Source organism: Silurus aristotelis (assembly GCF_946808225.1).
Source record: "Silurus aristotelis genome assembly, chromosome: 24".
NCBI lineage: Eukaryota > Metazoa > Chordata > Actinopteri > Siluriformes > Siluridae > Silurus > Silurus aristotelis.
The window spans coordinates 6,514,134-6,529,186 of NC_139597.1; the positions used below are offsets into that span (position 1 = coordinate 6,514,134).

Below are 15,053 nucleotides of genomic sequence, written 5' to 3' on the forward strand. Positions count from 1 at the left end.
TGATGTAGATTTAGAAGTTACTGAATGTTCCTTATTCTTACAAGTAACAAATTGCCTTTTGTAGATTAAGTTTGTAAATAGGCAACAAATAAAAAAACAACATATTTTACCCTGTTGGCCTTCCAACTTTCAAATCATTAACTGATAAAAGTGACGAAACTTCTAAGTGATGCATCAATAGGCGTTGCTTCACTCAAAGCTGCCTACAAGCACAATCGTCAAAGACAACACCCAACAGACATCATGTTCACTGTCCTATTGATTATGTAAACTCAGAATCACACAATCACACCAATGCTATAAAAGGACATTCAGTAGCCAAGGAGCTGCCAAGTGTGTCTTAGAGTCAGAAGAGTTAAAGTTTCACACCTTTGCCGCTGACAGTACCCTTTGTAAATGACTGAATTCCAACATTCTGATGGAACTGGTTTACCCTGATGTTCAATCACAACTCAACTCTCTCATAAATATTTGTTATTTGTCTTAATCAATTATTGAGGTTGAACAAAAAATTGTGACTGAGGTGTGACTGAGGTTAATATAGCAAAAGAACAATTTAATTACAATGACACTGTGATACTTTAAATCTGGACTACTGTCAATATCCATACGTATCCCTTTCTGTCTTATTTTTGTATTTATATTTTATAATACAGTATTTTTTTATACTTATATTTTCTCCTTTATAGTTATACTTCATTTGATTTGACTTAATACGGGTAAAGCTGGCACAGGTTTTCATGGTTTCATTGGGTTAGCAGTGTAAGTTTTTGAGGTAATTACATGCAAGTAAATACATCAACCAGGCATAACGTTATGACATTATAACATTATGAGTAGTTAAGTGAATAACACTGATTATATCTTTATCATGGCACCTGTTAATGGTGGGATATATTAGGCAGCAAGTGAACATTTTGTCCAGGAAAAATGGGAATGAGCTACCTCTTCTGACTTGTACACCCAGTCAATAAGCCTAATGAACCAACATGGCTTCTTTTCCATACTTCAACACCATGTAACTCATATTAAAAGTAGGCCACAAAGTAGACAATGTCACAAAGTAGACAAACTATTAGATTTCAAAAGAAAAATAAAATTTTTACCTTAACTATGCCTGGGCTTGAACTCCCAACCTTGTGGGAACTTGCTTAATCGGTAAACCAACACCTTACCCACTGAGCTACCTCTTCTGCCTAAGGCTTGAGCTAGTTTGACGAAGGCCAAATTATAATAGCTAGACAACTGGATCAGAGCATCTTCAAAACTGCAGCTCTTGTGTGCTGTTCCCAGGCTTCAGTGGTCAGTGTCTATCAAAAAAAGTCCAGGGAAGGAACAGTGAAGAACCGGCAACAGGGTCATGGGCAACCAGGGCACATTGATGCACGAGGGGATCGAAAACTGGCCGTGTGATCCAACAGACGAGCTTCTGTAGCACAAATTGCTTGAGAAGTTAATGCTGCTCATGCTCGATGGGTCAGAACTGTTTTGGCAGCAAAAGGGGGACCAGCACCATATTAGGCAGGTGATCTTAATGTTATGCCCGATTAGTGTATGAGTACAATGAAAAAACATATGTACACAATGCACAGTGCATTGCATCAAAATTATTATTTAAATGTTAGTAGATAGTCGTTAAACACACTTTATATAAAGTGGGTCCACATCAGCATATTCATCCTTTTTTTACTTAATTTACTGACATTCTACAGTATTGCAAATGCATGACTACATGGGCACCCTGCGATACATGAGCACCCTGATGCTGACTAAAACAAAAGCTTTTTGGTGTGACACATCCAGGCATTGACTCAACTGTACATCAGCTTTTAATTACACAAAATCAATTCCCACATCATTGAATGGCACACGGACAGTTTTATAACTCTGAATGTGTTTGTTAAACCTCTGAGATTTTCAAATTGCTCACAACAACTTTTTTGAGACCTCGAGCAGAAATCAAAACTGAAATAAGCTAATTTTGTGCATAAAAGTGTCAAATTTCTCAGTATGAAACATTTATGTTCTCTATGTTCTACTTTAAATTAAATATTGGCTCATGTGATTGGAAAGTCTTTAAGTTTTCATTTAATTCTAATAAAAAAACATCTAAACTGTTATGGAATTCAGGTAGTAGCTAAAAAATACGTTATACGCATCCACATTTTTAAAATCATCCTCCCATTCCTCTGATAAGAAAGAGATGGGTTTATGTCGTACCTGAAGTTCCACCAATAGTTTGCTCAAAACTTCATGGAGCATAGTAAACAGGTGGATTGCTTCTTTAGCATTTTTTTCCCTTTGATTTGATTTTCCATGCATTGACTAAGACAAAGAAAAATTACTTGGGTTTTTTTCTGTAGTTTGATTCTGGAGTATTAGAAGAAAATAAAAATAATGGTCCTTTTTCATTTTGTGAATTCTTTTTCTAAAATGAAATTTGAATGACAAGAAGGTACCCTGAGCGTTATATTACCAACATTATTTATTCATTTATTATTTTTTACTCTACTTACATACTTTTAGGAAATGGTATTACAGCTCATTAGCTACATAAATAAACATTTGCTTTTATCTGTTCTTTCATCATTTAAGCTTTTTTAAAAACATGATCTAATCAAAGGGCAAGAGTAAATCAAACGTGTCTAATAACATATCATACAAAACATATTGCATATTTCAACCACTGCAAAGATAAAATAATCATGTATAATCAAATATCATGGTGGAAAAGTGGAGTAGTAAGTAGTACCCAAGCTTTTTCACAGTCGGTGGTTTGTTCCTCGACTCATGTTACTCTCTGTGTGAAGTAGCCCTTGTTCTTTGCATGTACATGTGAGTTTCCTTCCACCTCCAAAAAACATACTAATATGTGAAACTATGTTTTTAAACTGTGATTGTGTGTGTTTGAGCGCATAACACAGTGTAACTCCCAGGAATACACCCAGATAATAAACAGAATAAAGCAGTTTCCATAAATAAATGAAATCTAATGACTTTTTGTGAACCATTATGCCTAATCTCTTTGTAATTTCAATATAACATCAAATATATTAAATATTAAGCTTTTTTTGAACACACTTCGAAAAGCAGTAAATGATTTTAATTCAAATATCCAGATGAACTGATCTGATATTTTTCACCCTTCATTGTAAACCAAGTAAAATGTCCCTTTACTATTTTAATCAGGTTTTTTTAGTGCCTCAGAAATAAATCAGCCAATTCCTAATGTATTTGTGTAATAACTCTAACCATATATTTCTAAACTACAGAAAACCATGTCCAAGCCTGTAAATACTGCTATTAGATGTTATTTTTCTGTGGGATGCACAGAGTTCCCAATATTATCTGAACAAGCAGAATGTTTAAATGTGTAATGGGGGAGAGGTTAGTGGAATGTGCAGGACAAACAGCTTGGCTGATGGGAGGACCGGGGAGGCCGGCGAGAAGAACATGCAGAAGATGCACATGCAGGTCATGTGAGGGGATAAAAGGTTAGCTACCTTCCCTACTTCAACTCTACTTAAACTAATGGTGTCTATTTCTCGAGCACTAGTCTTTATACCAGTTATACTGTGAAAGTAAATACCACTCTTTCCAGTCAAACACTAACAGCAAACTCATACTAAAATCCTTTTTAAGTGCACAAACTACATTTGGATGAATTTTTGAGCTAAATAAGGTTAACTGAAATGTGTCAGTGGCAGCACCTTGAAATGTGCTTATTAGCATAACTAGCATTCCGAACTATTCTATGTGATATCTAGGAGGACTTTCAGTCACTCATTCCAACAACACACTTTAGCTAAAAGCACTTTTAGGGGGATCTTCTTGTTGACACAGGTTCTACAATTGTTCTATGTGTTCAGCATTTTTGTTATTTTTCCCCAGAGGTGGAAAATAACAAATTACAAATATTTTACTTGCATTAGTGTAACTGAGTAGTTTTATGAACTTTTACTTTTAAAATATGGAATTTGACTTTTAATTAAGTATGTTTTGTTTGACGTATTGTATTGTATTGACAGTTTATAATGAATTATTAAAAATAATGCAAGGGGAAAAATATTGCGTCCTGGAAACTACTGCTCTGATTGGCTGATAGGCGGAGAACAAACATGTTAAACTCACAAAGAAGAAAGATGGAGATGGAAAAAACAAACGCCAGTGATGCAGACCCAGCTAAAAGCTAAATACTGTCGATTCGAAAGTTGTTCAATCGACCTCTCCAGGCTCTTCTCAACCTGCTCCCTACTCTTACCACAAATCACAATATCATCTGCAAACATCATAGTCCATGGAGACTCCTGTCTGACCTCGTCCGTCAACCTGTTCATCACCACTGCAAACAGGAAAGGGCTCAGAGCCGATCCTTAATGCAGTCCAACCTCCACCTTAACCCAGTCCATTGTCTTACTGTCCTAGTACATGTCCTGCACCACCCTCACATACTTCTCTGACAAACCTGACTTCCTCATGCAATACCACAACTCCTCTCTTGGTACCCTGTCGTATGCTTTCTCCAAATCCGCAAACACATAATGCAGCTCCTTCTGACCTTCTCTATACTTTTCCATCAACATTTTCAAAGCAAATAATACAGTACAGTAACAGTAGCCCAATTTCCACCGGTACCCTGTTGGCTAACAATACCTGTGGTGCTCGTTGGAAACCCGGGCCTCGACCGATCTGGTATGAAATTCTGATTTGTTATCCGCATATTTGATTTGGCACATGTTTTACTCTGGATTTCTTTCCTAACGCAACCCTCCACATTTATTCGGGCTTGGGACCTAAGAATGCACTGGCTTGTGCAACACTAATGGCTGGGTTGATTTCTCTTATTATCATGAATAACATTATAACAGGAAATGTTTTTTATTTCTCACATTAGACTGAAGTTAGACTGTAGTCTAATGTGAGAAAAGTTATGAGTTATATACTCATATTCATTATTAAGAATGAGACAAAATTATAGCAAGTACTTTATTGAGAATATATGTACTTCATTTATTTTCACATATACAAACTACTTTCCTACAACAAATTATGGTCTTTAACTCTTTATACTCCCAGAATTTTAGTTATTAGCAGTGTTGGGCAGTAACGCATTACCAGTAACTAATACTGTAACGCGTTACTTTAAAAAATATAGTAACTCCGTTACCAGTACCGTATGGTGCGTTACCCGTTACTTTTTTAAATGAATAAATTTCGGCTGAAGTGTAGACTACAGTCTAACCTGTTTACAGCAGCGACGCATTGTAGGATTGGAGGATTACCCTCTGTATACACATGAAGAAGACGCACTGTGGGCGTGTCTCCGTTTATAGAGAGCAAGACGAGTTTCTCAAAGTGGAAATATGCTAATTATTTCACTTTAGTTGAGCGTAAAGACAAATGTAAGATTTGTCTTTCTGGTTCGAAGGTCGTATCTACTGCGATAAACAGCAACTCCAATCTGTTGAAGCTCCTACAGGAACTCCATGCTAGTAGCTAGAAGCTAACCTGGTGTTCTGTTCTACATTGTTGTTAGTTTTCATACTTCAGCTGTGAAAGAAACATTTTTAAGGCTCAACACAACAGCAGAAGCCACTTTAGTTTTTGTTTCTGAATCTTTTATTCAGCTTGTTTTGTTATTTATTTCAGAAATCCTTGTGATATATTCAGTTTGTGTTGGTCTGACTTAAATAAAATAGTGTTTATAAATTACTTTGTGCTTAAGTCAGTTTTGTTTTTGTATAGACCATAACGCATAAAAGGGCATTAATGGGAACATTAAAGAATGTTCTTTAAAAAAGTAACTTAAAAGTTACTTTTAACAGTAACACAGTACTTTATGGTGTAAGTAATCAACAAAGTAACTAAGTTACTTTTTGAATGAAGTAACGAGTAACTGTAACTAGTTACTATTTTTTAGTAACTAGCACAACACTGGTTATTAATACCTAAATAAATTATATCACTGGATAACATGCATTTATCTGCTAATACTCTTCACTACATAAAGCATTGAGACAGTTTGATTGACCGAGGTGTAAGGCAGAATAAGTATGAGCTTGAGTTAACACCAGAGTGGAAGTGTTCATTTACTTGGTAGAATAAACACATGGGTGTGGTGGGCTTGTCTTCCTGATGGCTTGCCGTGTACCAAAATAAACATTTCCAACATTTCCAGGCTATATTTGTCCAGTTATCTGCTAGAAACCTTTTGAATGGTGATAATGACTGGACTAGCTTGTACTTTATTTATTAAAATGCTTTACTTGTCTTCATTTCTCTCACATTACTCACAGATTTGTGGGAATATAGAGCATCAAGTTTTTTTTCATAGATAATTGACCAAGATTATTTTGTCAGTCATTAGTCATTAGTAAAATGACTGTAGGTATGAGACAATGCATCTCAGTATCAGACTTTATCAGACTGTACCCAGTATACACCCAGTGTGGTACATCAAGTGTTTTTTTCTTTCAAGTGAAGAGCTCAAATTTACAGTTTTCTCACAGATTTGATCTGCCCTCCAGTGTGATACTGAAATGTAAAAAAGTGAGGGTGCTAAAAAGAAGATGCTTAACACATGGAATATATTTTTGCTTACTGAGAAGCAGCACATTTATTTTAACATACTTTCATTTTAATTTGCAAAACAAAATGTTAATGCAGTTACGAAACACAAAAAGAGTGGAAGAACAAGCATTCCTAAAGCTTAAACTTATTCCTGTTTAACTTTATATTAATTCTTATCGGTCTTCTCACCCACCACCACTTTCTCGCTACTTCAGGAGTCAGGAGCCGATTGCAGAAAAAGGACTTATTCCTAATTTTTTAATTTACTATTTGCAACATATGCTCAGCCACTAGTTTGTGTTCTTTCTAGTCCTTATATGCTCCACCAATGACTCATAGTTGCAAATGTGCCATTACTGTTTTAAAAAGATTCATTTATAGTTATTGCATGGTGCTTTTAGTCTTCCAAGCACTCTTGGATCACAAGCTGCAAAATGATTTATGATCACATTTTACACTGACTATATATAGTGGTAAGAGGATGAATGATTAATTATTGCCTTGATAATTCTACACAACGATTTCTTCCCATTTTGAGGTCGCTCTAGTGAATGTGTAACGAGAACTGCGAAAACTTTCTACAGGTTCTTGAACAAAGAACGACGAGCTTATTTGCATGTGTATCGAACCGAATTGTGTCGTGTGCGTGTAGAGGCTTTTGTTTTAGACTCCTTTTCATCAAATGTGCCCTCAGTGGCATCATGCTGCAATGCCAATGAGCAAGGTGGTGAATGTTAAAAGATTTGGAGCTTGCCACTTATTCTGCAGTTGTTGCAATGCCCTGCTCTGGCATTCACTTTTGGAATTCCTTCCCCATTAGTTCTAACAAGGGGTTCTGGAGGACCTTGTTTCACTCATTGCGCACTGGAGGCTCTTAATGGGAGTGGGAGTATTCCAGGAATGTCAATGTACATGGGGCAAATGTTTGAGGATTTCTGCTCCTTTTCAAAAAACGTTAATCTTCAGTGATGTTGTGGCAAGCATCAGTGGCGCATATTTGCGGTCAAGTCCTCCTTCTGCTGAGCCATTAGTCTCAAGCTCTTTCACCCGTTACGCCCAAATGTTTTTCTCAGCAGTTCACAATGCTATGCGTTTTTGATGATGATGTCAACTTGAAACTAATTAACCATGCGGTGTAAAAATAAAAGAAGCTAGCTTTCCTCCCTGGACACTGATAGATTATGGGGGGGAGGAGGGGACCTAGAAAGCAAATTCTTGAGCCATACTGTAATGCAAGTTCATCTCTTTTAGGTTTTAGTATACGCATTGTATGTCAGTGTAACTTACCCCCCTTTCCATACCATCGTCTTCAACTGATATATAGTTACATTCTTCCAGGTTAATGTATATTGAACTCATTAAAAAAGTGAATACTTGCTATCACACTTATCCACAACTGCCTATTTTCTAACTAAAACCTTCCTTCCTATCACTTTTCACAACTACATGCAAAGATTTGAGATTTTTCGAAGATTATGAGGTAGATTTGTATTATCTGTGCAGGACCACGTGATCTTGTCGAGGAATGAAGTATGGAGAGGGTAAGTTGTAGGAGTTGACAGGACACAGAACACTCTGCACCTTATCAGAGGCCTGGTACCAAGAGGAGCCGATGCCTGGAGGGAGGAAACCTGTATGTGTGTGCGCAAGTGCTTAAGTAACCCCATCCAGGTACTTGATCAAAGACATTTCTGACGTATTTCACTTTTTAACTTTTTACAGCATTTCAGCGTTCAACCTTTATACATGGAATGTGTGAGTCATGCTGCAGGCCATGTCACACAATACTCATAGAAGGATATTATCTTCCAATAAGCTTGTTCATAAATGTGCACTGGACAGCTACAGACAACCAAGATGATATAAAGGCGGGGCAGGTCACCCCAGCATTTAGCAGTCAGGGTGCCAGTGGTGTAAATTATTTAAGTACATTTCATTACAGTACTTAAATCATTTTTTGGATACTTTCTCAAAAACATGAGAAACATTTTTCTACTCAACTACATTTATGACTCAATATACACTATATTGCCAGATGTTTGCAGACACCTGGTCATAAGTATGGTATGTGCTTTTTGGGCATCACATTCCACATTTAGACACAATTTGTTCTTATAATTCCTTCCACTCTTGTGGAAAGATGTTCCACTAGATTTTGGAGTGTACTTGTACATGTGTTCATCAGCCACAAGGTGTTAATAAAGACAGGTACTGGTGTAGGTGAGGTGAGGAGGCCTGGGGTGATGTTCCAATTAATCCCACAGGTGTTCAATAGGGTTGAAATCAGAGCTCTATTGCAGGCCACTCAAGATCTTCCTCCCCAATCCATGTAAATCACAAGGGCATTACTATGTTGGAGCAGGACGGTTTTCCAAGTTCAAGTAAATGCAACATTTTATTATACTGTACCACATCCAAGGACATCCAGTATAACAGCTTTGTGGTAACAGCTTGGAGAAGAACCACATATGGCAGGAAAGGCCAAGTGTCCAAATACCTTTGTCCCTATGTTGTAGTGTATGTACCTTTTACTCCACTGTATTTTAATTGACAATGATCATTACTGATTACATTTTGCATGCCAGCTTTATCTGCCATGGCTTATTTTTCTGCAGAAGAGACTATTGCCTTTTTTGTTCATTGCATACTAATGTTTTTTCCAATTTGTGACATGATACTGTAATTTTATTTGTTATTTAGAGATTTCTTTGTAAAAAAAAATGTTTGACTACTTTGTCTTTTTTTGACCAACCTGTTGGATCTTTGCTTCATTTTGGCATGTTAAAGAGATTGTTGTGTTAATTTTGGTTAATGCAGTGTTGAGGTATACAATTTGATTTGTATTTTATTGAATAAAACCTCACAAATTTTTGCCTTTTCACTAACATGGGTCTTGGTGTTGAGGACTAGTTCATCTTTAAGCCTATGTTCAGTATGAGACAAACACTTAAATTAGATACTCTAAGACTTTTACTCCAGTCATTGGTGACATTTAACTTGAAGTAAGTCTTGCAGTGCGGTATCTATAAGTATGATTACACCTCTGGTCTGAAGAAAATTAGAACCAAGCAGGCTTCCATATGCAGTTGGTGTACTGGTTTATTGGGGTGAAGCAGAGTTTTCAAATAAAGGTTTCTGTGTAATGGTTGATTTCTATTTGACCCCATTGTACCCATGTCCATTTCTTTTGTCTAGGTGCAATTCTGTCAAGCTAGTTGAGGTGGTTTGGCACCTTACCTGGTCAGCTCCTGCTAGACCTATTTCAGGTGATTCCCACTGGACAAATTATAGCAGACAGCTGGCTTGAAAACAAACTTTAGACAAATGTTTTCAAACTGTTGTCACTGCGACCACTGTCAGATAAAGTGAAAGAAAAATGAATGAATTCTAATTAATTTCTAATTGTAATTACATTTTTTATAATAAACCTTGAATAATAACCTATCTAAGTTCGAACAGAAATGGTTGAAGGCTGGAAGACGTTTAAATGAAAGAAAATAAATATGTTGGTTATGAAAGTAGGTCATACAGTGCATTGTTACAACAACATTTTACTTTAAAGTCAGTGATTTACTGCTAAAATCTGATGACTTTAAGAATGCTTTAGTGTACAGTGTTAGAGTTTTAATATGGATTTGGCTTTGTCAGCCCTATTTTTTGCATTCAGAAACAACAATAGAACATTTCCACTGATATTTCCACTGAACATTTCCAAGTGGCTCCAGCCCATATGTCCGAGCTTAACAATGACCTTTGACTTACCAACTTTCTTTAGGACAGCTATCTTTTTGCCTGATACCGCAGAGACATGTGGATTTATCAGCTCACGCTACTGTAAAGCTCCCTACTGTGACTGATATAGCAAGGACAGAAGATCCATGCCAGTCCTCCTCTCACAATAGTTAGGGGTGTGGGTTTAGCACAGGCCTTCACTCTGAAATGAGTGCCCAAATGGACAGAGCATGATGATTGATGTAGGACATGGCAGTCACATTGTTTACCTAGCATGTTCCTGTCAGTGTGGTCTTATACAGACAGAATAAAATAACCACGATCACAGTAAGACCCTGGAAGTCCACAGTAATCAGAAAAGTCATGGATGGTAAAGAAACAAAGGAAAAGCCTTTTTTATGGAGAGATGGAGATTTAGATGGCTGTTACCACATCACAGACATGTTCTGTTTATGCACATTGTGGGAGGGACACAGGAAGCAGGCAACAGGAGCTTCCCCAGGAACAAGAGCAGGGTGATTTCAGCCTTTCTATAGGAGGAAATGGCACACAGGCGTAGGTCTAGCAGAGGCCATTTCCAGTCTGCCATGCCCAAAAATTCACACAGTCCCCACACAGGAAGTCATATGAATGAGTCATAGTCTATACATCACCAATAAGTCAGTAAGGGTTGCCTGGGTCTGCACTGAAGAGAGTTAATAATTGTGGCCACTATTGGGTGTTACCTAACAGACATGGAATGGCTGATGGAGATAACAATTTCCTGTCTGACAGAGAAAAACTGCAAAGATTATGCCATAAAGTATGATAAGGATTTACAAATAGTACCCGGAAAAAAAACTATTCGGAAAATCAAATGCCAATGTTTGTAAAGTGCAAATGTAAATAGGATCAGAATAAGTATTTTTAACCTGTTAGCCTTCACCCCCACTTTTGGAACTCAGAACTAAAAATTACCTACCTAAATTTAAACGTTCACAGTTCCTGAAAAAATTGGGCTACATTCACAATTTAAATATCTTTGGAAAGAAGACGCTTTGGGCTTTACTGTCCATCAAAGTTGATATTAATAAAAAACATAAGTTAAAGATGATGAAGTACCTTACATATAAATGTCCTGCATTGAATTCTTTAATTATTTCATATATAAACACAGGAAATCAGTCCTGGAGCAATCCAGAAAAGTACTGGGTTACAAGCCACACGTCTCATGAGTTTATATTTCAAAGTGAATTAAGATATCCTGAAAAATGAGATTCCTACAAACATTTATCAGCGACTATGTCTGGTCTGACCCTAAACACACCAGCCCAGATTTTGGGACTCAGAGCTGAAAATGAACTACCTAAATCTAAATGTTAAGAGTTCCTGACGAAAGTGCGCGAAAAGTTATAGATGATGAAATGCCTTGAATATACATTTCCTGCATTAAACATTTTTATCATATATAACTCATCAGTCCTGGACCAATCCCTGAAGGCTAAGGGGTTTCACCTGTTGCATTTGCTGCAAAACCCACAATATATACACAGAATATGTGGAGAAGTAATCACATTGGGTTGTGCTATTACGGGAAATCAATAGCGTTGTTTCTGTTTCTGAGTTACATCATATCTCATTTATTATTTTCCAAGAACATGTCCCAAAGTATTTGTACAATAGCAAATGGGCAATAAATGTTTTTGTATAGTGTGGATCTATTTACCACATTGTGGTATTTAATGTAAAATATCCATATAAAAAATTAAGTTTCCATTATTACTAACGGCAGCATTAAACAGTCATTCACTCACAAGTCCACTTATTTTTTTTCTCTTTCTGAAAGGTAAGAAGTCTTGTCATGTTACTGAGAACCCACAGAGCTCTCTGTCCTGAAGTTTTATGAAAACCAAAGCCAACTGCTTTATCGTTCAACTTTCATGTAAGACTCCTTAGATATGTGTGAAATAAAACCATCCTTTAAGAAAACTTCATTATCAATGATTAAATAGTTGTATTTGTATGCTGACAGACAGGAGGTTAAAGAGCTGGCTGTCTGATGCAACCAACACAACCTGGAGCTCAATACGCTCAAAACAGTGGAGATGATCGTGGACTTCAGGAGAAATCCCCCAGCACTCCCCCCACTCACCATCATGAACAGCACTGTAACAACAGTGGAGTCATTCAAGTTTCTGGGTACCACCATCTCTCAGGCCTGAAGTGGGACAATAACATTGACTCCATTGCTAAAAAGGTGCAGCAGAGGTTGTACTTCCTTCGCCAGCTGAGGAAATTCAACCTGCCACAGGAGCTGCTGAAACTATTTTACTCGGCCATCATTGAGTCTGTCCTGTGTAGATATATAATTGTCTGGTTTGGTTCAGATACCAAATCAGACATCAAGAGGCTACAGCAGATGGTCAGGACTGCTGAGAGGATTATTGGTGTCCCACTGCCCAATCTCCAAGATCTTCATCCAGAGTGGAGAAAAGGGCTAAGAAAATCACTTTGGACCCCACACACCAGCCCACTCTCTCTTCAAACTGTTGCCTTCTGGTCGGCGCTACAGAGGTCTGTCTACCAGAACAGCTAGGCTCATTTCCCGCAGGCTATACTCAGCATGAACAATTAAAATATTCATAACTACATATTGTCCATCATAACTGACACATTGTACATAGAATCCAAATGGTCCATTTGTAAACTGAACACTTGTTAATAACATATGTACATTTATTTAACAACTTTTTTACTCTGTATATATTACGTTATTTTACTGTCTGCACTGGAAGCTCCTGACGCCAAGTCAAATTCCCTGTGTGTGTAAGCATACTTGGTAATAAAGCTATTTCTGATTCTGATTCTGATTTCTGATTTCATAAATACTGTAGCAACACATATTCTTCTCCAAATATGGCTAAACTTGTATGATATGAAGCAGGACAAAATCCAATCAAATAAAAAAAAACTACACAAACGCTATATAAATCCATGTTAAAGTTTTTAATATAAATAAATAATATGATTATATAAACTTGTGATTTGTCTTTTGACCAAATTCAACAGTGCTGAATAATGGATGTACACTATATAGACAAAAGATTGTGGACATTGGACCATAAACTCTTTTGGGAAGATGTTCCACTAGATATTGGAGTGAGCTTGTGGAAATTTGTGCTCATTCAACCACAAAATAATTAGTAATGCCAGGAACTGATGTAGGTCCTTTTGTTCATATAATGTAGCAATAGCAGAAAATGCAACCTGCAACACTTATTTATAAATGTAAATTTTAAAATGAATAAAAGGTAACGAATGAGCAAAAACTCATCAAAAAGACCTATTTATACAGTAGCTGGTTCTTTGATGTTTGTGTACATAGGAAAATTAATTTCCCAAATGACTCTTGGTTCTTGATTCAAATTTCATCCAGGACAGGAAGTGTCTATAATACAGATGCAGCTTTTTCTGGATCTAAGCAGATAAATAACCAAATCAGACAGTTATCTGGGGAGTAAAGACAGACCCTGATAATGGATGTGTAAAACCTTCAGGACAAACATCCTCACATGGTATCAGATGGTAGTTCAATAAACACATAGATACTAGAACCAAAAGGTTATAAACAGTGTAAATGTAACCTGTTTTATCCAGTCTGAGTTAATTAGTAAATTGGTATATTTTGATGCCAAAAAAACCCATTCAGAAACTAAACTGTAAAGCCAGAAGAACATCATTCACACTGTGAACCTGTAGCCATTTTATTTCCTGGTCATCTTTAAAAGGTCCAAAGCATTCAAAGTGGGAAAGCAAACATTTGTTGCCGTAACAACAAGGAACCCGGAAACACCCACCTTTTATTCTCATGCAGAGCAAAACTGACCGAAAAGCAAAGGGCAACAGCTTTGTAGATCACTGCCTTGTTGCAAAACAATTATTTTCATAGTACTTCTTTAGATTTACCCATTCTTTTAATTCAACAATTAGATTAGCAACTGGATGAGATTCCTGTTTAAGGTAACAGTAGAAGGTCCTGTGGATTAGTAATATAGATTAAAGCAATAAATCTAATTAATTCTGATTGTAAACATTTCCAAATACTTAGATATCAAATAACAAATCTTTTTTTTTTAATTAAGTCTTTCATACATTCAAGACAGATGACAACAACGACAATCACCTTCTTAAAAAAAAAATGATAACGGAATTATATTGCAAATAATCATGCATATAAATAATAAACTTTATCCTACATATTTATAGCACTTTCTTTTTGTGATATTATATTTGTATATTTCTATTTGTGATTATATATTGTGCTGTGATATGAGCATGACTGTGATATTACACCTGCGTAACATTAAAAATAGTAGGTCATAAAAAGGATATGTTTTATATATAGTGCCTGCAAAAGTTTGGAAACACCTGGACTTATATGGTTTTTGAGACACATACAGTACATGTTCCTTCTGTTTATTTGCAACAAATTAACTTGAAAACACACAAGACATGGACAGTGAATCACTAGAAGACAGTGGATGGATAAGTCAAAATTTGACATTTTTTGAATACTGAACCAAAATGGCCAAAGACCATTTCACTTCAGCACCATGCAATTCTGCCTGTACTGCAGCTAATTGGAACCCACTTCACCATACAACAGCCAATGACTTAAATGATACGTCTAAGCTTTATTTAGAGAGCAGTCAGATGCAGTGTTATTTATCATGTTATGTCCTGTGCAGTCACTAAGACTAAACTCCTATTGA

The 15,053-nt window shown here is 36.5% G+C and overlaps 1 protein-coding gene across 1 annotated transcript in view; it reads right to left on the reverse strand.

Moving 5' to 3' along the window:
- LOC310719287 (histidine ammonia-lyase-like) overlaps positions 1 to 15,053 on the reverse strand; it is a 135,034-nt gene that overhangs the window by 31,207 nt on the left and 88,774 nt on the right. The window lies entirely within an intron of this gene.